This window comes from Puma concolor, chromosome D3, assembly GCF_028749965.1.
Source record: "Puma concolor isolate L17-30 chromosome D3, mPumCon1.1.hap2, whole genome shotgun sequence".
Taxonomy (NCBI): Eukaryota; Metazoa; Chordata; class Mammalia; order Carnivora; family Felidae; genus Puma; species Puma concolor.
The window spans coordinates 52,043,735-52,070,677 of NC_141678.1; the positions used below are offsets into that span (position 1 = coordinate 52,043,735).

General features: G+C 35.3%; 1 long non-coding RNA gene across 1 annotated transcript in view; it reads left to right on the forward strand.

The window, feature by feature from the left end:
• The first annotated feature begins 3,834 nt into the window (after positions 1-3,834).
• The window catches only part of LOC147575567 (uncharacterized), a 235,788-nt gene continuing 212,679 nt past the window's right edge, over positions 3,835-26,943 (forward strand). Inside the window, exon 1 of the long non-coding RNA XR_015242732.1 lies at positions 3,835-3,927. This is a non-coding gene — a long non-coding RNA (uncharacterized LOC147575567). The remainder of the gene's footprint in view (positions 3,928-26,943) is intronic.

The window sequence follows — 26,943 nt, forward strand, 5'->3', positions numbered from 1 at the left end:
CTATATGCCAAGAGCTGCTACAAATGTTTATGTGTATTAATTAATTTGATCTCACCATACTACTGCCTCAACCAGTAGTCAACTCTACACAGTGTACGATGTATACTATGGATTCTATAATTGCAGCCCACAAAGAGCCCCTCTTCCTAAAGATAGCTGAAGAAGTTGGAGAATTTTTGATTACAGCTTGGGCCATAGAAAAGCTGTACTAAGCAGCATTTCCATTCACAGTCATTGAATAAAATGTGTATTACCTTTCAGTGACCCTGCTACTTTCTGAGTCACATTCTTGGGAAAAGGCAGTGGAGTAAAAAGAGATCGAGTGGTTAGACTACTATCTCTCTCAGAGGAACAAGCCTTTAAGACATATAAGATCAGCTGCTCACTTGGATAGCAATAGAAGTCCACTGTCACATTCTCTATGCATAAGTATTAATTTGAAAGCGTACTGTACTCTTCCATTTTTTATACTTTCTTCTCTTCTGAGAAGATAGCTAGTGTAGTTATTAATAATTTCCAGAAACCCCAGAATAGATACAATGAGTGACAGCACAGACATCTGTACTTAGATTCAATTGTTTAGACCATGTTGGGTTGGTGCTCTGTGTTGAATCTGAATTTCTTAGAGATTATCCAGTTGCACCGTTAGGATTTGATCTCTCAGTAACTACACTGACTATAAGTGATTAGCACTATCATACACATAGCAAGTTGATGGGCAAGCTTAGGTCTCCCTTATAAGGACTCTACCAACTAAAATCCTTGACTATTTTTATGTAAGTGCTTTATATTTTAGAATCTCCTCTATCTTAACTACAAACTATGTAAGAAATTTCCAGCACATACAGTAAGGAGGATCAACAAATAAGAAACACAGTCATTGTTCAGTCTGGCCCTAGTGATAAAAATACAGACGGATTTGATATATATCCACTGCCAGGAAGATTCTACCAATCTTCAAATATGGCTCAATTGGGTAAAATCTTTACAGAAAGAAGCTTTATGAAATGACTCATAGCAATGCATAAGTCTATCTCACAGTAAACAGGAACTTCTTAAAAAATTGAATATCAGTCTAAGAGAGTTTGAAAACCACGAAACATTGTACCTACAGTGATGAAAGAGAATAAAATGTGATGCTGAGTTCTCAGTAATCATGATTAGATAACTAAAAGCCTTGATATATCTTTGTGGTTTAATGATAAACAGTTTATATCCTTAAACCATACCATATAGCTATTGGACAAATCTTTATGAATCCAAGTAACACTAACTTGTAACACTAGTCCTAGTAACACTAGTAAGTGTCCTAGTAATACTAACTTCTTCATTTAAAAAATTTTGTCTAGGGGCGCCTGGGTGGCGCAGTGGGTTAAGCGTCCGACTTCAGCCAGGTCATGATCTCGTGGTCCATGAGTTCGAGCCCCGCGTCAGGCTCTGGGCTGATGGCTCGGAGCCTGGAGCCTGTTTCCGATTCTGTGTCTCCCTCTCTCTCTGCCCCTCCCCCGTTCATGCTCTGTCTCTCTCTGTCCCAAAAATAAATAAAAAACGTTGAAAAAAAATTAAAAAAAATTTTTTTTGTCTAAAATGCACTTTAGGAACACCTGGGTGGCTCAGTCAGTTAAGCGTCCGGCTACTGATTGCGGCTCAAGTCATGATCTCACGGTTCGGTTCATGAGTTGGAGCCCCACATCAGGCTTTGCACTCCCAACGCAGAGCCTCCTTGGGATTCTCTCTCTCTCTCCCTCTTCTCCTCCCCTTCTCACACACTCTCCCTCTCTCAAAATAAACTTTAAATAAAATAAATTTTAAAGAGAAAAAATTTTCTTCTTGTAGTAATATTAGTCATAGAACACTTGAAAATACCAAATCATTGACATAAATATTCCCAATAGAAACAAAAGTGTGTTTTGAATTTTACCAAGACATATTAAAAACTCAAGTTAGAAACGAACCTCAGTGTTGATTTCTTCATGTGCTTTTTTAAAATAAAACTATTACTTTTTTTTGTGGGCATGTAAGTCTCAGTAATCCATGTTTGTCTTTGTTCTTTTTTTAAACATCTTATTCATTTTTCCTCCGGCGAGGTGAGTATGCAAAAATATATACAGAAGGAGGTAGAGTTTTATATATTAATTTATGATAGGAAGGTCTCAAAGAGGTGGTTGAGGATTTCTGGTCAGACAAGACCAAAAAGGTTGTATTTTGGTGAAATACACCTGTAAGCCCTGGAAAGAACACAAGAGAAAACCAAAGGAGAACAGTGAAAGGTAATATGAAGGTGAATTCATTTTGTTATGGTGATACCTGAGGACTAGAAGAACAACACAGCAGAAGGTGACAGCCCAGTCTCGGCATTTCCGAATCTCCAATCCAGCAGATCAGGCAGGCTCCTTGGGTGGCTCAGATAGGAGTTCTGTTGACATTATCTGGCAAGTTTTGCTGAACCAGCATGGCAGAATCTATCAGAATCTCTGTTCATCACCAGCAAATACAGGAAATTAAAGGATAATCGTTTACTGGATTTCTCTAAGGGGATTATTTTGAATTCCTCAAATGAAATTCAAAGATGTCCATCTTTGTGAGGTCAATCATTGGAGTTTTAGTAGTGTTGTTTGGTGGTATCATGTTCCACCGTGTCCAATCATGACAATCACGATCCTTGTAGCATTGTGTTGGTGTCTGCACATTTGAAGACGTGGTACTTCTTCCAGTTTTATAGCAGGCAAAGCCCTTCACCAGTCAGCCCCTCCAGGGGGTCTGGTGGTATCCACAGATGGACTTGTTCTTGGAATCCTTAGGCAGGTGGACTGGCCTGGAGTTTTGATACATGAAGCCCAGCCTGCTGCCTGGGTATGTAGGAGCAGGCCTGGAGCCTAGATTCACTGAGGTGGGCCTGGCCCTTGAGTCTATTATGATGGACTTGGACCTACATTCTGGGCCCACAGAGGCCAACCAGGCGCTAAGGACAAATAGGGTGGGCCTGGACTCTGGGCACACAGGCCTTTGCGAGCATTGGTCCACAAGAGCTGAGGAAGCCACAGGTAATGTAGTGGATCCAGAACCTGGGCTTGAGGAAATTCACTGAGAGCCTGGTGCCCAGGAACCTGCCTGGCGACCAAGGAGCCATCTAGGGCTGCTGGAGCCTGCCAGTGCCCAGATAGCATTTATGGGATCTCTGGGAGCCTGGAACTGAGGAAGCCACTGAAGTCAGGGACTGGATTCGCAGGAGCCCACGGAGAGCCTGGTTCTGAGGAAGGCGCCTGGAGCCTATGTGGGGCCCCGGCAGCCCATGCCAGTGTGGGCTGGGGCCTGCCTTCAAGGCGCGCTCAAGGAGCCTGGAGCTGAAGAAGTCACCAGAAGCCGCTGGGGCCGCCCGGGGCAGCTGGAGCTGGCAGGCACGGAGGACAGCAGGAAGCCTGGGTTTGCAGAAGTTAGGTGGGAGTTCGGTGCCGGGGGACCTGACGGGCCGGCAGACACCAAGAAGAGCCGCGGCTAGGTTCCTGGGAACCTGAGAGCCCACTGAGAGCCTGATGTCGCGGATGCCTGCCGTAAAGCGCGGGGGAGAGCGATAGCGCTGTGGTGCCGTAAGGCACGCTGAGAGCTGGGAGCCTGGTACCCCAGACGCCATCACGACTGCGCAGCCGCTGGGTGCCGTGGTGAGTAGAGCCCCGTACGTGGGAGCCCGCCGGGAACCACGTAGGGCTACAGGAGTTTAACTGGTGACCGGGCGACCCGCTTTGGGGTCTGCCCTCGTGAGGCGCACATTCACTTCATTGTCCCCCTGTGACTACCTAAGGCTGCCAGATCCTGAAGGAGGGAGGAGGGGTGTGAAGCTTACTTTCCTGCCCTCCTCAGTGTGCCCTTCTTTCTGTTCTTCGTCCAGATGCTGTAATTCCGTGCTTGGAATCCTTGGCTCCTATGAAGGTATTGTTATATCCAAGGGCATTTTCGGTTTTATCAAGTTATGTTGATATAAACGTATGCATACTAGCCATGTATTATTTAATCTTTATGTTTGTGATATTTGTTTATAATATCACTTCCTCATTTCCGTTATTTTTGCTAAAACTTGTTTCTTCAATCTCATAAAAACTTGAAGAGTTCTATTGGGTTATTTAAAGCAACTTTTTGCTTGGTTGTTCTGTCTTTTTAATTCAACCTTTTATTTCTCTTTTATTCTGTCTACTTTCTTTGGATTTATTTTGTTTTTCTTAACCCAACATTTAAAAATGTGCCACTTAATTACGGACCCTTAAGTTGGTCCTATTCAACCCCTCCTTGTAAATCTGGGTCTTCTTCTTCATCTAAGTAGGAATTTCAACCAGAAGCATCTGTATTCATTAGCCTAACTCTAAACCAATTACCTGCATTCTTTCCACTCCAAATCCAAATACCATGATGCAGTATTTTTGGACATTAAAGTTTGGGTTATTTTCTTTGAATGGGACACAGGAAAATATTAACAGATGAAATAGTTCTCTTTTTTTTTTTTATTAGCTGAAGCCTCTATTCTTAGTGTAGCTTTCATTTTTTTTAAATTAAGGATAAATGTTTGAAATTATCAGTTATATTTTGTGCATCTACTGATAAATGATTTTTAATTGATTTATGATTATAATCCTTTGGGCATGAAACTACAGGCCTTTAGTTTCCTGAAAAAGATGTTGTTTGAGTGTGTTGTAATCTTCTAGTCAGATTGCTAATATTTACTTTGTTATTCCTCTTCATTTGTAAGGGAGACATAAGTTTCTCTTGCAACTCAAGCATGACATATCTTTTTTTTTTCTTTAATTGGTTATTATCTTTAATGAAAATAAGTCTGTATTTTCACCCTCCCATTTTTAAATATGGAAATTTGGTACACTATCCCATATTCTCCACTTTACCACTTTTAGCTATTTTGCTGATTAAGTTGAGTATGTAGATTCATGTGATGATAATAAAAATGATGACAATGATACAGGGATGAGAGATGATGATGATACTTTTATATTACCGGTAACTTTTCTGTATATAATTTTCCTAACAGTGAAAATAATTTCTATAAAAAAATTACCCCATATTATACAAATTTATTTCACTAATATGCAGCATCTTTCAGAACTGCCTTTTATTCTAATTTTTCATGTCGTTTTTTGTTTGTTTGTTTTCCTCTCTCTCTCTCTCTAAAATGACACACCATCTCTGTTTCTATGACCAAAATGATAAGGCCAGAGTACTTTTGGTGGTCTACCTCAGGTCAAGATTCAGTATGGGTTCAGTTAACTGTGGCCAAGAAGGCAAAAGCACGAGGCAAAATTTTGCAGGCCTAAGAGTTGAGAGAAGAATGAAATCCATTCACTTTGCTTACCAATTTATATACAGTAACACTGTCTGCCCATTGGAAAAGATAGCTGTTATTTTTTTATAATTCCTACAATAGCACTGTCTTCTTGCCAAGTGTGCACCTATGGGCTGGGTTCTCTAGAGTGATACCTTAACCTATTTGAACAAAGTGTCTATCAGAACTAGCAGGAGCTATCAATGAGGCAAGGATGGAGTGGTGGAGTGGGGTTGGGGATGTGTAATTATCTATAGGATAATAATAGGTTTTTCTGTATTCTCATAATTGAAGGGGGGAAAAGAGAAAAAATAAGGAAGGGAACTTATAGACAAGTATGTGTGTGTGTGTGTGTGTGTGTGTGTGTGTGTGTGTGTGTATGTATACATATATATATGTATACATGTATATATGTGTGTGTGTATATATACATATATATATATAGAGAGAGAGAGAGGTGTTCACCATAGTGCACATTCTGGTTTGTATTGGCATTTCTTTGCAAATCTTATTAAAATATGTCTTACATTCCATAACTTTATTATGTTTAAACCATGTAGGAATATTTGTATTCTATGAATAATATTATTATCACATCATTTACTTTATTTAGAGCTTGTAACTCATATCTTTTCAGTCTGTTTGCTCATACTAAGAGAGGTCTGTGTTTAATCAGTATTGATTATTGACATGGATGCCTTTCAAAGAATGAGTTATTACTATTCAGATTTTTCTGGCTCCAAAAAAAAATGAGAAGGGAAAATCAGCATGTTGCTATTGGTACACCTTTTTCACAGTTTGAACTAGGGGAGCTAGATGCAGCCTGGTTAAAAATTAAAGTCTTAAGTATCTTACCTATAGTGATCTTTTTCATGTATGTTGTTACAGCATGTTAAGACAGTACCCTTACCTTTTTATTAACAGAATGAATATTGTCATTAAAGGTTTCAGTGGTCTCACTTTCCGTATTAGACTATCCATAGCAAATGCAGCTAGAAATGAACATCATGGGAAGACCCAGTACAACTGAGACTTCTTCTCATCTAATGAGATTAAAGTTAGTCTTTGCCAACATCCTTTGTGTCTCTGAAACATAAACCATCAGTATATGTGTCTGGAGGCTTTGATTACTTATTCCTTCATTCATTCATTCCATGCATATTTATTTAGGTCCTTCTATATATTCCAGATAGTATTTTAGGAAATGAATATATATAAATAATATATATGTATATGTACGTATATATGTAATATATTAAGTGCACATATACATGTGTATATATATATTATATATACGTGTGTGTGTATATATATATATATATAATACATAGAAAACAAAAGAAACATTATTATAGAAGTCCACTGTCTGGTTGATGAAACAAGAATTAAAGGTCAACAAACAGGCTGCCTAGGTGGTTTAGTGGGCTAAGCGCCTGGCTCTTGGTTTCAGCCAGGGTCATGATCTCACAGTTGGTGAGTTCTAGCCCTGTGCCAGGCTCTGTGCTGGCATTGAGGAACCTGCTTGGGATCCTCTCTTTCCCTCTCTGTCTGCCCCTCCCGTGTTCGCTTTCTCTCTCTCTCTCTCAAAATAAATAAATTTAGAAAAAAAAAAAACCACACACACAAGATTAAAAACAAACAAAAAAAACCCAACAAACATCAAATGAAATTGTGAAAAGCTTAAGAATTGCAAGAATAAGGTGTTAAACAATAGTCACAGTGGGAATCCTCAAGACAGCTTCTTTCATTACGGACTAAATTTCTATTTCTAGAAATAAGGTTAGTAAGAGTGTTCCCTCTCTTTTCTCTCCAAATGACCAAGTCTTTGTAAACAGACTTTATGCAAAAGAATTAGGAATAAGATATGTTAACTTTAATGTTGCCTCAGTTATTCTCAAAATCATACAAGGAAGAAAGGGTAGAAAACTTAGCAAAAAGAAGTTAAATTTTTAGTGTCCCTAATTACCCTAGTCAAGATATAGTGGAGAAGGGAATTGAAATTGTTTTGATAGCCTTGGCATCCTCAAGAAAACTGGCTTGTTACTTGTCCATTCAGAAGAAAAATTACTTTCCTGAATGTCTTGAGGTTACAATTTTGGCATTACCCAGTGCACACTCTGTTATCTAAGCCTGTTTTAAATAGATGGCTAGTTGGTCCTTTCAGACTCTTTGGTTAGAGTTGTCTTAATGGCCAATAGGCATGGCCAGACATTAAGGGACTAGACTAGCTAGGCTCAAGTAACTTAGCAATCTTGTATAAATAAATAAATAAATAAATAAATAAATAAATAAATAAATAAATAAATTCCTAATTATAACTGGTTGGTTTTTTTTTTTTTCAATTTTATCTATAGTTTTGGTGCCCAAATTCAAAGTAGTTCGTTATAATTAGATTGCTCAAGTTGGCTTTAATTTAAGTCCTTAGATTATTTAGGGTCTTATTAAATGTGAAATGTTTTTGAGGATCTGGAGATACTAAAAAGGGTTATTTCAGGAACTTCTACCAAGACTTTAGCTGTGTCCTTATGGATAACAAGAAATAGGTCTTGTAACGAAACAGAAGAGAAAATATTCTATGAAAAAGGTATGCTAATTGAGAAGTCCCTGTTAACAGAAACAATTTGGCACTCATTATTTACTGTATTTTCTTCCAAACTTGTCATATAAATTCAGTCTCTCATTAACTGAATATCATTGATTCATCTTTACTTTTCTTCAGACTTGATACAGAAGTGTACCCTATATTTATGTTTGTTGAATGTTGCGTTGAATGTTGCCATGAGAATTTTGGAGATGGAGAATTAAATACTTGTGTTTACATATACATAATGCTTGTGCTTACATTTTTCCAGATAGAAGCAGAATTACCTCTCCTAATGTTAGGCTGTAAAGGCAACCAAATAGCATATAACCTTTAATTTCCTTCCAAGAAATAGCACAGCAACAAGGCCATGGAATATTATTTGGTCTTATGTGTTCATTATGGGATTTAAAGTTCTGAGACTATAGAGATGGCCCTTTTTTGTCAGAGTGCTTTTAATACAGGCTTGAAACTGCTTGCATTGGAAAGGGATCAGATTAGGCTCTTATTTTCTTGGCCTCCTCACAAAGGCCAACTTTCCCAAAAGGCTGTTGGTTTTTCTTGAACTGATTGATCCTTTATCACCATCAAAATGGAAAGTGGGTGTGGGCTTATTAAAAAGGGACTAAGAAAGTTGCTATTTAAATCTTTGCTGTACTCTTGCCTTTAGTTTGGCATGCAAGGGCAAATTAAGACTTCCATTTTGTTGAGCCCAAATCACCAGACAATTGATTTAGTTCTGAAGGCTAAATTATTACAATAAGCAAAAACAGGTCTTTGTCCAGTCTTGTTCTCTGTAGATACATTTCTTTCAGTTTGTTGGTAGCAGTGGGTGTGGCTTGATAGCCAGGTAAAGGAGGAACTGTATACATCAAAATTAATAGATTTAGGGACATCGCCCAAATCAGTTGTTATCAATCCCCTCAAAGCTGAATTAAAACTATTTCTTTATATGTCTCCCTTTGTTTCTGCTGTGTGTTCCTCATCCTTCCTCCCAATTTAGTTATTCGTTGTATTACCTCTGTACTCTTTCCTTTAAAGTTATCTATTTCACATCTTTAAATATTGATTTTTCTATTTGAATCACTCCAAGATAATAACCCATTTATGTATCCTTCTTGGACTGAATTGATCACATTTTCTCATATGTATAAATTTCAAATGATGTAAGAGTTGCAGTCATGATTTTTTTTTTTTTTTTTCCTTTTGGTAGGCTAGGTAAAACAGCAGTGTAGATAGTTCACTTGAGAGCTACCTCAAGACATGCTAAACATATTCAGAAACTGGCAAGGAACCAAACTATACCTTGACAACTCTTTCCTGTGAAACTGTGTTGGGTTGGACCGTGTGATTTGATTTGGGGATTAGGATGAAGATTCAGGGGTGGCTCAATATAGTCCATCTCACTCTACCTGGTTCTGTATTGGGTCTTGAGTCTAATTTCTTAGACTCAAATACTACTCTCCTTATCCTTTTGATTAATTTTCTGTTCATATATTTGTCTTCAGAACTTTAAGGGTAAGGGTAAACATGAATGAGTGTTTTCAGGTCAAATACTGTATTATATCTTCCTAATGTAAGTCAGATTTATAGTATCATGGTACCTTCAGCCAAACTAAATTTGTTTTTCCTGGAATATTTTATGAGATACCTTGCTGTATATTTCCTCTTATTTTCTTTCTTTCTTTAACTTCTTTAATGTTTATTTATTTTTGAGAGAGGGAGGCATAGTATGAGTGGGAAAGGGGCAGAAAGAGAGAGAGAGGGATACACAGAATCAGAAGCAGGATCCAGGCTCTGAGCAGTCAGCACAGAGCCTGATGCGGGGCTTGAACTCACAAACTGTGAGATCTATGACCTGAGCCGAAGTCGGATGCTTAACCAACTGAGCCACCCAGGTGCCCCTCCTCTTATTTTCTATATCAGAATAATTTATCTAACTTCTCTGTTAAAATGTTATCCATTCTTAAAGGTATACTTAAAATTATACCTCTTCTATCATAATATTTTATAGTTGTAAACGTTTATTATGAAAAAATTATATTTCTGTAATATATATATTTTTGATGTTTATTTATTTTTGAGAAAGAGACAGAGTGTGAGCAAGGGAGGGGCAGACAGAGAGGGAGACACAGAATCCGAAGCAGGCTTTAGGCCCTGGGCTGTCAGCACAGAGCCCGACACGGGGCTCGAACCCTGATTGTGAGATCATGACATGGGCCAGTCAGTCACTTAACCGACTGAGCCACCCAGGTGCCTGTATAATATATTATACTTTATAATATATATTTTACATATAAACATATAACATTTTTTATAAAAATATATAAATATTAAATTACTAAGTAGAGCTGATATTGTCCCCACTTTACAAATGAGAACATAGTGTTTAATTTGTCCAGTATCTGACAGTGTTTAGGTACAACTGTTAAAAACCAAGTTAAGTCTTTTGTCTTGGTATCCATTATACATCACTGTGTCTATTATGCTTAGGCAAAAAGCATGACACAATTTTGAGTTCTCATTTTTCTGTGGATTTAATAATCTTTCTTGCTTTCTAAAGCTTTTTTGCAGCTTCTTAGTTGTAAATAACTTTGTAGTTGCTTTATTTTCTATACCAAATTGGAAGTTCCTTTAGCTATTTATGAAATCTTTACATACTGTATATTATGTGCCAAAGTGAGGCAATAGAGAAACCTAAGGCAAATTGTTAAATAATATACGTGAAGTCACAATATCAGTGAATGGCAGATTTTGAGATTTGAATCCAGTAGTCCAGCTCCAAAATCTGTGTTCGTTAGATGTACGTTATTTATATTCCCTCTCTAATAACTCATCTTTGAGTTCCCTACTCACCCATCAATGGCTATAATTGAAATGGATGGAATTCAGTATTAAAAAATGCATTTGTTAATAATGATTAACCTTTATTAGAGACTCAGTATTTAGAATTATGGACAGATACCCCATATTATAAATGATCGCTATAGCATATTTTAATATAAAATTACTCCTTTAGGAGAATTTGTAGTCCATATAAATACTTAGTGTAACTATGTTATGTCTTTTTTTTCAGGATGTAATAATCCAATTGGTTTGTGGCAAATCTTGTTAATATACTATAATAAATTTGCTAGAACAAGATTTAGAAACAAAAGAGAGATACTGGCAATAACTCAGAGATTGTCTAATCATTTAGCTTTATCACCAAATATCAATAAAAATTATTAGCTGACACTAAAGAAGGGAAAGGAAAGTGTAGTCTTAAAGAAGAGCATCATTAAGGGAGCCTGGCTGTCTTGGTTGGTAGAGTATGCAACTGTTGATCTTGAGGTCATGAGTTCAAGCCCCATAGTAGAGGTAGAGTAGAGGTAGAGTTTACTTAAGAAAAAAATTAAAACTCCAGACTTAAAAAAAAAAAAAGCATCATTAATCAAATTTAATAGAGCTAATCAGTGACTTACCATTGTCAATTTTCCAGGAAAAAAATAAAACAGTGAAGACATATATAGATAAATGAAGAAACACTTCCTTTGGGAAATAATTATGTAAGAGAATTTAACAATGACCAAATATAATTATTTTTTTTTATCATGAGGATATCTCTTAATTCTTTTTTATTATATTTTTAATGTTTATTTATTTTTTAATTTTTTTAATGTTTTTATTTATTTTTGAAGGAGACAGAGAGAAAGGCAGAGCATGAGTGGGGGAGGAGCAGAGAGAGAGGTAGACACAGAATTCACAGCAGGCTCCAGGCTCTGAGCTGTCAGCACAGAGCCCGACGCAGGGCTCGAACTCACGAACTGTGAGATCATTACCTGAGCTGAAGTTGGACGCTTAACGGATTGAGCCACCCAGGCGTCCCTGTTTATTTATTTTTGAGAGAGAGAAAGAAAAAAAAAAAAAAAAAAATGTGAACTGGGGAGGGGCAGAGAAAGAGGAAGACACAGATTTTGATGCCAGCTCCAGGCTCTGAGCTATCAGCACAGAGCCTGACACGGGGCTTGAACTTGTTAACCTTGAAATCATGACCTGAGCTGTAGTCTGACGCTCATCTCATCCGACTGAGCCACCCAGCTGTCCTGATAGCTCCTAATTCTTAAAGCTCATTCAGTTGAATACATTTGCTCCAACCTAAAACTAGAGCTGAAAACCTAACATTTAAATGCCCAGTGACCCATGATCACTTATAATTCTGATTGTCCACATCTGAATTTAACTTTGTTCCATAAGATCGTTATTCTTGTCCTCCCCACCATAACTCTAGGCATCTACCATGTATCCAGTTATGCAGCTTAGAAGCGTAATGATCAGGCCAAATTTCTATTTTTTATTCACCCTCATTTGATTTTTTACCAAGTCTTGTAGAATTTTCTTTCTGAATATGGCTTGAGTCCACTCCAACATTCTTTCCTTATTTGTATCACCACTTAGTTCAACCCCTATTTATCCGTCATCTGAATTTCTCTAATCTATTCTTAAATAGTCTCCCTTTATTCATTCTTGTCACTCTTAAAATGATCTTTTAGGTCACAGTCAGATTCATTTTTATTAAATAAAATATGACTATTATCCCCTTGTTTAAAAATTCGCAGTTGCTCTACAACCACTAAAGGGAAATGTTTAATCTCATTGTCTAGCGTAAAGACCCTTGATGAAGTGACCTCAGACTACTTCTAATTCAACATTTGCCACTTTATATCCTGCACTTTAAACTGTGGTTCCCAGCACATACCATGCTATTTTATAGGTTCATGATTTATTCACAGTGTTCCTTTGATAGAAAAAAATCTTCTATCTTCATCTGGTTAATTCCCCTCAGCCTTTTATATTAGTTGTCAACTGTTATTTTCACCAGAAAAATCTTTCCTGAACAATAATGGCTAGAATAATTATTCCTTCCAGTTATCTTGAAGCACCTTGGATATATACACAGCATAACATTTCCTATAATTTAATGAATTTATCCTTTCTTTAAAAAAAAATTTAAATACTGTTGTCTCACCCACTAAATTGGATGCCTCTCAAAGACCAAAAAATATCTGTTTTAAGACAGGACTTTAGACAGTGGCTGCCTATAACTGATATGCAATAAATACTGGTTGAGCTGAGAGATAATTGCATACTTCTGTTTATATGAATAGGAAATTCTACTTGGACCTACTCTGTAATTTAATAAAAACCAAAATTTTAATGAAGAATATCATATCATTGATATATAAAAATTTGTGATGTGTATTTTAGAAAAAGATTATGAGGACAGCAAACTACATGTGATAGTTAGAATTACAAAATATATAAAACTTACATTTAAATATGAAGAAATTAAGTCTGTATATGTAATATATATATATATAGCATAATATATGTATATAATATATACAAACATTTGTTGGAAATAGAGTATATATTTTTAACAAGAAGGAAAATAAAATGACAGAATTTATCATGTGAGAAGGAAAATGCAGCAAAGTTTATTATTTCTCAAATATAGCACCTCAGGCCAGAGTCATGTTGAGAGAATTTGTGTTAACTATAATATTTTAACTATAGATATTCAACTTCACAGCTTTCTGTTTTTTAAGATCTTAGATAAGTTACTTTTTAAGAGATCTACTCCTTCCCTAAGGATAGGAAGTTGAATTCTTTAAAACTCTATCTGACTCTATTAAAATTTAAAAAAATGTATTAAAGCATATTTAATTTTTGTCTCGTTGTGAAGAAAAAATTCCAAGCATGAAGGTCACTTACAAACTAAATATTTGCAAAAATGGCCCATCTAACTAACCATTGAGGATTCTGTCTTGATATAAATGAGCACCTTAAACCATAAACTGGTGTTTTTCAGAGGGGTGCTGAAAAATAAATGGTTATAAAATTGTCAGCGGCTGACAACCAGAGAACTGATTCTGTAATTTAGTGAGAAACTAAAAAGATCAAAATCACATTTTTTGGCTTTTAACAGGCCTTTGGCTGCTGCACAGGACCTGCTAATAGCATCGTAGAAGGGAAGGAAGAAGTGGAGGTCATAAGGCCCACTTTACACTGTTGGGGAAATGGATGTGCCTGTTCCTATAGTCTGCTGTGTCTCTTAAGAATAGAAGACTTGTTCTGAGAGAATTAATCAGAAGAATTCAGACATATAATCATTCTATGTATAGAACAATTAGTTTAGCTGCTAATAATTACAGGTTTTTTCTTTGCCTAATCTTTATTCAGAAGCACAAAACAATTAACACATATTCCCTAGACATGTCGTGTTCTGGATTCAGAAGAATTAATCATCCATGAGGCTTTTACACATTTTTCTTCCTGTGGCTTATTTGGTCAGTGGGTCCCCTGCATCTATTGGATACCATAGAATAATCTCTTTTGTATATTTCTGTTATTCATATGTATTCCAATATTCCAGTAGTCCTCACTTGGTTTTAGATTTTTGACTATCATTCTAATCGTAATACATGACAATTATGTAAGAAGGTACTTTTTTTTATCTTTTTTGATCTAAAAAAGACCATGTGGTTAGTTAGCATAGAAACATTACCAGTACTGAAGAAAAACACCTAGTAGTGGACATTTTAAGAGCTAGGAGATTTTTATGTGAATACATATAAATACATACTATCCTCCCAAGGAGGTGGGTATTTGTCAGAATTTAGTGGCCTTTCCCTAGGAAGATCAGGATAAATAATCATAGTAGTAAAACTTTGTAGGTTATATATCTTTCAGCAGAGGGATGATCACTCCCTTGTAGTTATGTTTTCAAAGTAAAGTCTCAAGAACAAGCCATAGAAACACTGCAAATGCTGCTATTTCTTATTTTGCTTTAATTGTTATTATTTTTCATTTTAGGTTGACAGCTCTTCTCTCCCAGGGATACTTATTGCTCAACATGTCCCATTTCCTTTAACTTACTTTCCTTTAGTGTATTTTTTTTTTCATTCAAAACCTTGTCTGAATTGGTAATACTGCATGCACTATTAGGAACTACCTTTCAAACAGTAGTCATTAAAGTTTTCTTCCCCTAATGGTTGAGTTCTCCCCAGATATAAATTAATATTTTATACATGAAATATAGCTCCTAAAATACAAGACAGTAGAACCATATGTTGACAGAAATATTGGGCTTACAAAATTAGTGGGAGAAAGTATAATTTTAAAGTGAAAGTTTTATATAAATATTAAAATGACTTTTACAGATTTATCAGTAAGTTTACATATTGCTGGCCTCACAGTGTTTATTCACAATGTTACTAACTGATGTTTTCCCAGAAGTTAGGTATATATCAGTCTTTTATCAACTGAGTCATATTTTATATGTCATACACACACACACACACACACACACACACACACACACACACAATGGAGTATTACTCAGCAGTCAAAAAGAAAGCAATCTTGCCATTTGCAACTACGTGGATGGAACTAGAGGGTATTATGCTAAGCGAAATTCGTCAGAGAAAGACAAGTATCATATGACTTCACTCATATAGGACTTTAAGGCACAGAACAGATGAACATAAGTGAAGAGAAGAAAAAATAATATAAAAACAGGGAGGGGGACAAAACATAAGAGACTCTTACTGGAGGAGTTGTGGAAGGGGAGATGGGCTAAATAGGTAAGGGGCATTAAGAAAACTACTCCTGTAATCGTTGCACTATATGCTAAATAATTTGGGTGTAAAATAAAAAATAAAATTTAAAAAAAGGCTTTGTATTTAAAAAAAAAATAAAGCAAAAGATTAACCAAAAAAAAAAAAAAAAAAGAGCACCTGGGTGGCTGAGTTGGTGAAGTGTCCGACTTGTTCTCAGGTCATGACTCAAGATTCCCAAGTTCGAGCCCTGTGTTGGGCTCTGTGCTGATAGCTCGGAGCCTGGAGCCTGCTTTGGATTCTCTCTCTCTCTCTGCCCCTCTCCACTCATGCTCTGTCTGTGTCTCCTTCTCAAAAATGGGTAAACATTAAAAAATAAATAAATAACAGGTGCCTGAGTGGCTCAGGTAGTTAAGTATCAGACTTCAGCTCAGGTCATTATCTCACAGATCGTGGGTTCAAGACCCACATCAGGCTCTGTGCTGACAGCTCAGAGCCTGGAGCCTGCTTCGGATTCTGTGTCTCCCTCTCTCTCTCTGCCCCTCCCCCACTTGCACTCAGTCTCTCTTTCTCTCAAAAATAAAAAACATTTAAAAAAATTAAAAAATTAAAAATTAAATACAATTTAATTTTGTATACTGTTAACAATATTTGTATCCTATGTTAAGTTTGCTCAAAACAGAGTACAATAATATTGTGTTACTTATAATTACATATACTATTGCTGTGACGTTTAAGAAAAGTTTATTGGTAAACATAGAGGATAGTAGCACTGAATTGATTTATAAGTAACTGTAATAACAAACTTGCAAAAGCAGTCTGTGCAATTTCCAGACCTCTGTTTCATAGCTCTAGAATGAAATGAGGAGGAAAAGAAAGAGAAGAAAAAGAAGGAAAAGAAAATTGAATGACTGTTAGCTCAAACATGACCCAAACAAAATTGTACCTGCCAGTACACATACCAAATATATTTTTTATCCAAATGCTTCGTTTGAGGAAGGGGTAATTATCATTCTTGTTATTGTTTTTTGTTTGTTTGCTTGCTTGTTACCTGGAGTCTTTTACTCTGAGGAACTGGGAGCCCTGAGAAGTTCAACCCACCTCTTACAGACATCAGTTTCATTTAATACCTTGTATGTTTTTGTTTGTTTGTTTGTTTTAATTGGCATGTATCTAGTTTTCTTTAAATTACTCTTAAGTTGCTAGGATAAACTCATTTACTTTATGAAAATACAGCTCCTTGACAGTAATGTTGCCCTATTAGTAGCTTTCAGGAATTTGGAGAAATGATGGTGACTGTAGACTTCACAGGAAGAGATGATTTCTTGCATCAGGTTGACATTTGGATGTACTGGAATGATAGGAATTGAATAGTAAGAGATCAGAATCCAAGCTTAAAGAGAAAGCATATACACAATAACAGTTACAATGAAAACTCTAAAATTCATCAGTTAATAGCCTTGCCTAATTTTCAGTTCTATAATATTTGTATTTGACAAATTAGTAACCCATGAATATATACCTAATAAAAACTTAGTGATTCTCTCTGTACAATGATCTCCATAAATGAATTTTCAAAAACAATGCTTTCTAGGTTAACAATAATTTTTAATTTTCTAATATCAAATGTAAAAGATCTTATGGGGGCGCCTGGGTGGTCGGTCAGTTAAGCGGCCAACTTTGGCTCAGGTCATAATTTCGTGGCCTGTGGGTTTGAGCTGCGTGTCGGGCTCTGTGCTGACAGCTCAGAACCTGGAGCCTGCTTAGGATTCTTTGTCTCACTTTCTTTCTGCCCCTCTCTCCCTCCTCTCAAAAATAAATAAACATTAAAAAAATTTTTTAATTACAAGATCTCATGAATACTTATTTGCATTTTTAAGATTTTTTTAAAATGCTGTTGGGGTTCATAGCAAAACTGAGTTGAAGGTACAAAGATTTCCCTTGTACCTTCTCCCCCTACACCTGTGTAGCCTTCCTCATTATCAACATCTCCCACCAGAGTAGTGAATTTGTTTTAATTGATGAATCTATATTGACACATCATAGTCACCAAAGTCCAAAGTTTACATTACGGTTCATTCTTGGTAGTGTCCTTTCATTGGATTTGAACAAATGTTAATGTATGGTGTCCATCATTATGGTATCACATGGAGTGTTTTCACTGCCCTAAAAATCCTCTGTGCTCCACCTATTCATTTTTCCCTCTGTTTACCACCAGCCCTCAACTCCTGGCAACCACTGATACTTTTACTGAATCCATATTTTTGCCTTTCCCAAATTGTCATATAATTGGAATCATATAAAATGTAGCCATTTCCTATTGTTTTCTTTCACCTAGCAACATGCATTTAAGGGCACTCTATGTCTTTTCATGGTTTGATAGCTCAGTTTTTAGTACCAAATAATAATCCATTGTCTGGGTGTACCAAAGTGTAGTTATGCTTTCACTGGAAGATATTTTTGTTGCTTCCAAGTTTTGGCAATTATGAATAGAGCCGCCATCCACATTTGTGTGCAGGTTTTTGTGTGGAACGTTTTCACCTCCACTGGGTTGAGTGTAAAGCTCCAAGATTCTTTCCTTAGCTGTGTCCAGTCTAAAAGTAAGCTCATAAAAGACATTTTTCATCTGTTACATTATTTTTTATTTGTTTTATTGTGCCTTTTCTCTGTGTCTCTCTTTTTCCTTTCTAAGTTTTAATTTCCAGTTAATTAACATACACTGTAATATTAGTTTCAGGTGTAGAATTCAGTGATTCATCACTTACATACGATACCCAATCCTCATCACAAGTGCGCTCCTTAATACCCATCATCCATTTAGTCCATTCTCTGGCCACCTCCGCTCTGATAACTCTATAGTTAAGAGTTTGTTTCTTAGTTTGCCTCTCTTTTTTCCATCTATGTTTGTTTGTTTTGTTTCTTAAATACCACATATAAGTGAAATCATATGGTATTTGTCTTTCTCTTATTTTGCTTAGCATAATATTCTCTAACTTCATCCACTCCATCTATGTTATTGCAAATGGCAAGGTTTCATTCTTTTTGATGGCTGAGTGATATCCCATATGCCACATCTTCTTTATCCATTTGTCAGCTGATGGACATTTGGGCTCTTTCCATACTTTGGCTATCGTTGATAATGCTATTATAAACATCTAGGTGCATATATCCTTTCAAATTAGTATTTCTGTATCCTTTGTATAAGTAAATACCTAGTAGTGCACTTGCTGGGTCATAGGGTAGTTCTATTTTTAATTTTTTGAGGAACCTGCATACTGTTTTCTAGAGTGGCCGTACCAGTTTGCATTCCCACCAACAATGTAAGATGATTCTCCTTTCTCTGCATCCTGACTAACCAACACCTGTTGTTTCCTATGTTGTTAATTTTAGCCATTCTGACTGGTATGAGATTATATTTCATTGTAGTTTTGATGAGTAATGTTGAAGTAATGATGATGATGAGTAATGTTGAACATCTTTTCATGTGTCTGTTAGCCATCTGTATGTCTTCTTTGGAATAATGTCTGTTTGTGTTATATTATTTTTTATCTCTAGCATGCATTTTGGTTCTTAAGATTTCTATCTCTCTGCTTAACGTGGCTTATCTATTCTTAATGTGCTTTTTTATTCAATAGAAACCTTAGCATATTAATCATAGTTGTTTTAAATTCACAGTTTGATAATTCCAACATCCCCACCATTTCTAGTTCTGATGTTTGCTCTGTCTCTTCAAATTGTGTTTGCCTTTTGGTATGTCTTGTAATTTTTTTTTTCTTGATAGCCAGACATGTTGTATTGAGTAAAGGAAATGATGTAAATAGTAATGTGGCAGGAAAGGAAAAACATTCTATAGTTCCTACAATTAAGTCTCAGTTTTTTAGTGAGCATATGCTTCTGGACTGTGAACTTCACAAATTTTTCTCAGATTTTTTTCTCCATACTTATTATAAGCACAGATGGCCAGAGTGGGCTGCAGTTGGGTATTTCCTTTTGTGCACATGGAAAGCTACCGTAGGTTAGAATTGGTATTTTCCTCTCCCACATGGAAGGCTAGAACTGACTGGTGTTGGGTATTTTCCTTACACCAGGTCACTTAGGCTTTGATAATATTTCTGCAAGTTAACCTTTGGTTAACTGGTTTCTCCTGAGAGCAGAACATGTTAAAAAGAACAATATGCTATGGTGTGTTTCAAAATGGTACCTCTAATCCTCTCCTAGCAGGATGCACAAGGGTTTTTTGTTTTTTTTTGTTTTTTTTTTCCTTCATTTACAGTGAGAACATGTTCGAGATGCAGGTGGTAAATCTCACAAAATTGTGGGGGGGGGGGCCTTGTATGACTGGGTTCCCCTGGAATTTTTAACTCAGGGTCTTCCACAGTGAGCCTTTTGCAATCACAGTGTAGATTTTCCTACCCTGGTACTTAAGTCTCTACTTCAATAAGCCATGACTCTCTATATTCACCTGTTTGTCTCCCCAACCTTAGGATAGTGACTTGCCCTGTTTTCTTATTTCCCTTATGGATCCAAAAAGAGTTATTAATTTTCCAGTCCATTCATCTTTTTATTTATTGGTAACAATGGAGTGATGACTTCCTAACTCCTTACATGCAGAAACAGAAACCAGATGTCCAGTTTTATTTGCCATTTAAATCTAGGATATGAATTAACTTAACTTACAGGAGAATATTTGGGTCATGGTTATTTGCAACTATTTCAGATATCTAGTGTATTTTCGCTCAAAATCCATTGCTGTGTATATATACCTACATAATAAGACAACTCTGACAGAGTTCCTACAATTTATCTGGCTCTTTCAATGTGCTGCCTCATTGTATCTTTAATTATTTTGAGCTCATTATTGTTCATCATAAGACAAAATGCTGTTGAGAAAGTCTAACCAATAGGTAGATCCATGTCTATATTACATCAGTTGCTTTCTGCAATTTTACTATTTATACTTACTTTAAAATTAAAATAAAATTGCAGCCAAACTTGCTTTAGATTTACACTTCTAGATGCTTTCTGGACTGACTTTTATAGCAATAATCTTAAAAAAAATCATTGAGTTAGAAAGCAGATGAAATTATCTTATGATTTATATAGTGTTTTCTGGGCCATCTATACCTTAGGTGTTTGTGTTTTCATCACAGGCCTTGTTATTTCGGATTTCCAAGGTAGAGGTAAAACTGAAAGAAAGAATTCAGTTGAGTGCTCATGTTTAATGTTGGCAAGGTAGCATATTTTTAACAGCACTTCTGGTTGTCTTTTTAGTCATTTTTGCTTATTAATAAAATAAATTAATCCAAAACATATTTTGAAAAGCTTCTTAACAACCCTTGATTACTTTCTAATATGAGTTAGTTCAATTTAATATAAGCATTCTGGTTTTTCCTAAGTATGCAATTATGTGGAACAAAATATATATGACATAATAGAAATTTATATCTGGAAGGCGATCATCTTTTTGTTCTAGGTGGAATTATGTTCATGACAATATGTAGAGCATTGATATTGAGAAGAGCCATTTCTTTATTTAAATTGTTCTACTAGGGCTTGTGTTTCTTGTTTCTAATTTGTAATAAGATCAGAATAAAGTGAGAATTAATGAGCTTTTTTAATAGATGATCATAATAGAATTGTAGTTTATATTAGAATGTAGACATAAGAGAAAGCATGACATTCTATTTAAGTCATGTAAGGTAGCAACAATAAAATGATATTATTTTGTTAAAACTCATTTTTCTAGATAACACTTACTGAAGACTCCCCATTTTGGATAAAAGCTATACACAGGAAATAAAGAAACTATACATTTTTATTCAGCCAAAATGGTATTATATCATTCATGCATGAAATTTACTAGCTGTAGTCAGAGAAGAATATCTTAGGCCTAAGAGAGCTAAATTACTTAATTAAAAAAAAATTAACGTTTATTTATTATTGAAAGACAGAGTGAGACAGAGCATGAGCAGGGGTGGGGCAGAGAGAGGGGGAGACACAGAATCTGAAGCAGGCTCCAGGCTCTGAGCTGTCAGCACAGAGCCCAACACAGGGCTCGAACCCACAAACCGTGAGATCATGACCTGAGTCGAAATCGGACGCTTAACCAACTGAGCCACCCAGGGGCCCCACTTTATTTATTTTTTGATGTTTATTTATTTTTGAAGGAGAAAGAAAGAGAGCGAGGATGAGTAGGGGATGGCAGAGAGAGAGGGAGACACAGGATCTGAAGCAGGCTCCAGGCTCTGAGCTGTCAGCACAGAGCCCAACATGGGGCTTGAACCCATGAGCCATGGGATCATGACCTGAGCTGAAGTTGGATGCTCAACTGACTGAGCTACCCAGGTGCCCCTAAATTACTTTATTATTTAATTATGATATACTTTGTATCCAATTTTCTCTAGCAAAGTAGATTTAAAATACTGAGATTATGACATAGAATAACATTTAAGAAGACACACCCAGTAATTTTCAGGGGAAAATAACAGAAAGGAGGATTCAGAGTTACATAGTTACATCCTGATATTTAAGTAGCATAAGTAATCCATAATTCATATGAAAATAAAATGGCGCTTTTAGATTAAGCCATCTTTAATGTGAAGAAATATTCTTAAACTGTTTCTAAAAAAATAAGTTTAACATTAAGCAGCATCATCATTGTGCTGTGTCTACTCAGGAAGATAAAGACTGAAAATCTATAATAGACCTGTGTTTCTAGTCTCTAATAATCACAGAATTAGTACCAATGATTCTGGTCATGGACCACACTTTGGGTCCATGATCCCTTCCTGAGTATTTTATTCTGTGTATCATGATTTAAGAGTATTATTGGCAAACTAAATTATACATGAAAATACATTATTTCAGGAAAGAAAAGAAAAATTTAGGAATGATGATATTTAGACAGAAGTACATAACAAGAAAAGGGAGGAAGATGTGGAAGCTTTCTTGATGATTAGAGGCACTGCCATTGATTGTTGCAGATTCAGCTTAAATGAAAGCTTACTAACAGAACTGTCCAAATAAAATTGACTTCCTGCCACAGCAGAGGCTTCCTTACCACTGAGCATATTCTACATAGTCTGGCTAGTCAACTAGAGATTCCTGAAGTACATTAAAGGAGATAAACTTTGAATTCGCCATAATTTATATCCTGTTGCTTATATTCTAGCTCTTGGTTTTTGTTTTTGTTTTTTTCTTAAAGATCTGAGAATCTTGACAAAAGCATGCTGTTTTCAAATAATAGGATATGATATGATTCTTCGAATAAATGGAATATAAATGGACATCTGTCTCAACCTTTCCAATAAACACACAAATGAATGGTATGGGTGTAATCACAGGTAATACTTTTAGCATTTACTTTGGTTCAGACATTGTGCAGAGTGATTCACATCCTTTTTTGTCAGCTAACTCTCATAACAGACTAATAGCATATCACCCCTGTTTACAGATGAGGAAGAGCAGACTGAGTGATAAATTAGCTTGACTTAGGTTATACATCTAGCACATAGCAGAGACTAGATTCAAAGCCAGACTGTGTAATTAAGGAATGTAGATTCTTAGCCATGGCTTCACATCGGAAAGGATAAAAGAAGGACAAGTAAGTAAGTTAGAAAAAATGCTGCTGATAAAATCCTCTTGAACTTCAAATGACTGCACGCTGCTTTCCTTGCAAGACCTTGAGCTAAAGAATCATAGGAAATTTCAAACTCATTGTTTAGTGGTACTACATCAGCATCTAGGTGGATACTACATCACTTCTGTTTAAGCAGGTCTTTCTTAGTGAAGGTTGTAGGAGTTCATGACTGACTTACACCATTAGATAAAATAAAATCATCCTGGTCTTTGCTTTGGTGAAAGTAAGGGAGTATCAGCATTTTCATAAACTCTATCAAATACTCCTTTTCAAAACATGGACTGAGAATATATATTTTTAAAAAGAGGTGAGTCTTTCAATCTCGAATGAACTTTATTAATAACTAACATGGATGACATACAGTAGTCCTCTTTTATCCATGGAAAATGTGTTCCAAGTCCCCCAGTGGATGCCTGAATCTGCTGTAATACAGCGCCCTGTGTATGCTGGGGTTTTTTTCTATGCATACAATCCTACGATAAGGTTTAACTTCTAAATTAGGCCCAATAAGAGTTTAACAATAATAATTATAACAATGTACTGTAATAAAAGTTATATGAATGTGGCCCCGCGTCAGGCTCTGGGCTGATGGCTCAGAGCCTGGAGCCTGTTTCCGATTCTGTGTCTCCCTCTCTCTCTGCCCCTTCCCCATTCATGCTCTGTCTCTCTCTGTCCCAAAAATAAATAAACGTTGAAAAAAAAAATGAAAAAAAAAAAAGTTATATGAATGTGATTTCTTTCTCAGAATATATTATCGTATGTACTTGCCCTTTCCCTTCTTCTTCTTGTGATAATGTGAGATGGTAAAATGCCTACGTGATGAGATGAAGTGAGGTGAATGATGTAGGCATTGTTACATAGCATTAGGCCTTCTGAGGATATGTCAGGAGGATCATCTGCTTCTAGACTATATTTGACCATGGATAATGGAAGGTGCAGAAAGGTGGGAGGAGGACTATTGTACACCATTAATTAACATTTTAGTTTCCTCATCTTGGAGATAAACCTTATTCAACTGTTTTTTAACAGTGTTCTGAGTAACATTTAGAGAGTATGACATATTTTCAGGAAAAAGAAATCAGAGTATTAGGCAGAACTTCAGAAAACATAGATTTGTATAAAATAATGAGAAGGGGGATAATGTATACTTACACTGGGGCAGGGCAGCTTAAAATAAACTCAAGCAGGCAAAATACTGTCCATTTAACTTGACATAATAAAGGGAACAGATTTCTAATCTTTAGGGCTAAAAATATATAATTGCCTTGTTAACAATGAGGAAAGAACAAAAGAAAGGGGAATAAATCTTTTGAATTCATAACTGTTAATTCTGTGGAAAAATGTAGAAAATAACACAGGTTATTTAACTAATTAGTAGAACATCTAATCACTGTTCTTTTGTGTTTTATTTATAACACTATGGTTTGTGAAGAAGATAATGGTTCTTTATTAAAGGATATTTTATATCTGATTGGTATCTATTCTACTTATAAAATCCTTTCCTCTTTCTTTAATTTCTTTGAATTTCTCTTTTTTTCATCCTCATCTCAGTGAATAAGTAAATAAATATTTAAAAGGCACAAAAAGTGATAAAAACCCCAGGAGTAAATGCTAGTCTTAAATTACAGGTAGCTTAACACATATCCGCAGAGACTTCCATAATTTACGAGGTAAGTAAAAAAATCCCTATATTTTTCTCACATGGTCCTATTATTTTCCAAATATCATAGAATTATAGAGCTAGAAGAGATGTTAAAAACAGATGCATCCCAACTGCCATGTTTACAGAATGAAGAAATAGAAACCCAAAGACATAAAACTGGCTTGTAGGAAAAAAGGCATAATCTTGAACTTCTGATTTCAACTTCAGTGCTCTTCCTAGCATTGACACCAGTATTTGATATGTGATTTTTGAATGTAGTAGTAGGATTTTTACAAATTTCAGCTTATAAAATATGTGATAATCTCTTAAGTGAAAACAAAATCAAAACATGGGTTGAAAAATAATGGAAACTACACATTTTTCTATTTTAATGAAGACTAATACCCAGTATGATTAAAAAGTCACACAAATAAAAAAAGTTGTAATTATTTGGACGGTGTGAAAATAGATATTTTCGAAGCAGGTAAGCTTTCCACATATTACCACTGTGGAAGAAACATTTTTTTCCACATAAATTTTAACTACTGCCTTAGAAAAATATTTAACAGCAGTTCAGTGAGGGTTATCTCAGTTAGGTTTTAAAGGAATTTCCTAGCTCTTTTCAGTTCCTTAAGTAGGAATCATCTACAAGTTATAGTGTAGAATAATGATCAAAAGTAGCTTGAACATGCCGTGGAAAGCACTAATCCACACATTAGCAGACCTTGTTCTTTACTAGGTTTTACTATTTAATTGCCTTACAGACATGCAAGAGCATGGGCTCAGATTTCATCTCTACAAAACAGTAAAAGCAGACGCTACTGTGCTTACTTCAGTCAATCATATTAAGGATCAAATGAAAGTCCATATTAGTGTTTATTTATAAATAATTTAGATTGACATATCAGTGCAGGTTATTAGAAATCAAAGAGTGCTGACTTCTCAGTTTTCAGTTGAATAAGGGAAGATTCTATAAAAATTAATGGCTTTCCCAAAATCATATAAATAAATAAGAGCAGAACCAAGAGTTGGTTTATTGTCATATATCCCTTTCCATGCATTGTTCAGTCATCATTCTCTTCAATATCACCTTCTTCCAGAGAATGTTATCAGGGAAAAAAAAAAAAAAAATATATATATATATATATATATATATATATATATATATATTTCATATAATATGTAATATATATAATATATAACATATATATATTATACACTAGGAAACATTACTTTCCAGTTTTTTAATGTTACCTTTAGTAGTACTTCTGAAAATTGAAGTGTCACATTTTTTTACAAATAAGGTACTTATAGCATATTAGTTTGACATGGAAAAGTGAGACATTGTTTTCCTCATAATGGAACTATTTCCTTTGCCAGTTAGTATTTAGTGCCTTTAAAGAATAATTTTATTGATTTTTTTTTCTGTTACCAAAAAAAATATATATATATATACTTTCCAAATACCCAGGACATAACTAATCCAGAAACTATTTTTTTTTTTTATATACTCATAGCATTTATCTTTTTAGAACCTAACATAAATCTAATTATTTTAGGGGCAAGGTACAAGATAGGAAGTGCTATGGTCTGATGAGCCATGTTATATAAAAGGATAGATTTTGTGTTATTGGAATAATGGAATGGCATATACATGATAAGATGATTCGATAAACATATAATTAATGCAATATTATATAATTTGAATACATGCAAATATGTAAATATCTGTATATATCACTACTTAATAGGGAAATGCAAGTCAAAACCATGATATCACCTTACACCTGTTAGGTTGGCTGTTATTAAAAAGTTATGTGTTGGTGAGGATGTGGAGAAAGGGGAAACTTTATACATCTTTTGGTAGAATATAAATTGTTATAGCCATTGTGGAAAACAGCATGGAGTTTCCTCAAAAAATTAAAAACCTGCCATATGATTCAGCAGTCCAATATCTGGTGTATACCCAAAGGAAATTAAATCATTTTCTTGAGACATCTGCACTCCCAAGTCTTTAAGCATTATTTAAAATGGTCACAGTAATGATACAATCAAAAGTGTCCATCAGAGGATAAAGGGGAAAGAAAATGTGATTAAATGTGATAGGTAGGTAGGTAGGTAGGTAGATAGATAGGTAGATAAAATATTATTCGGCTTTAT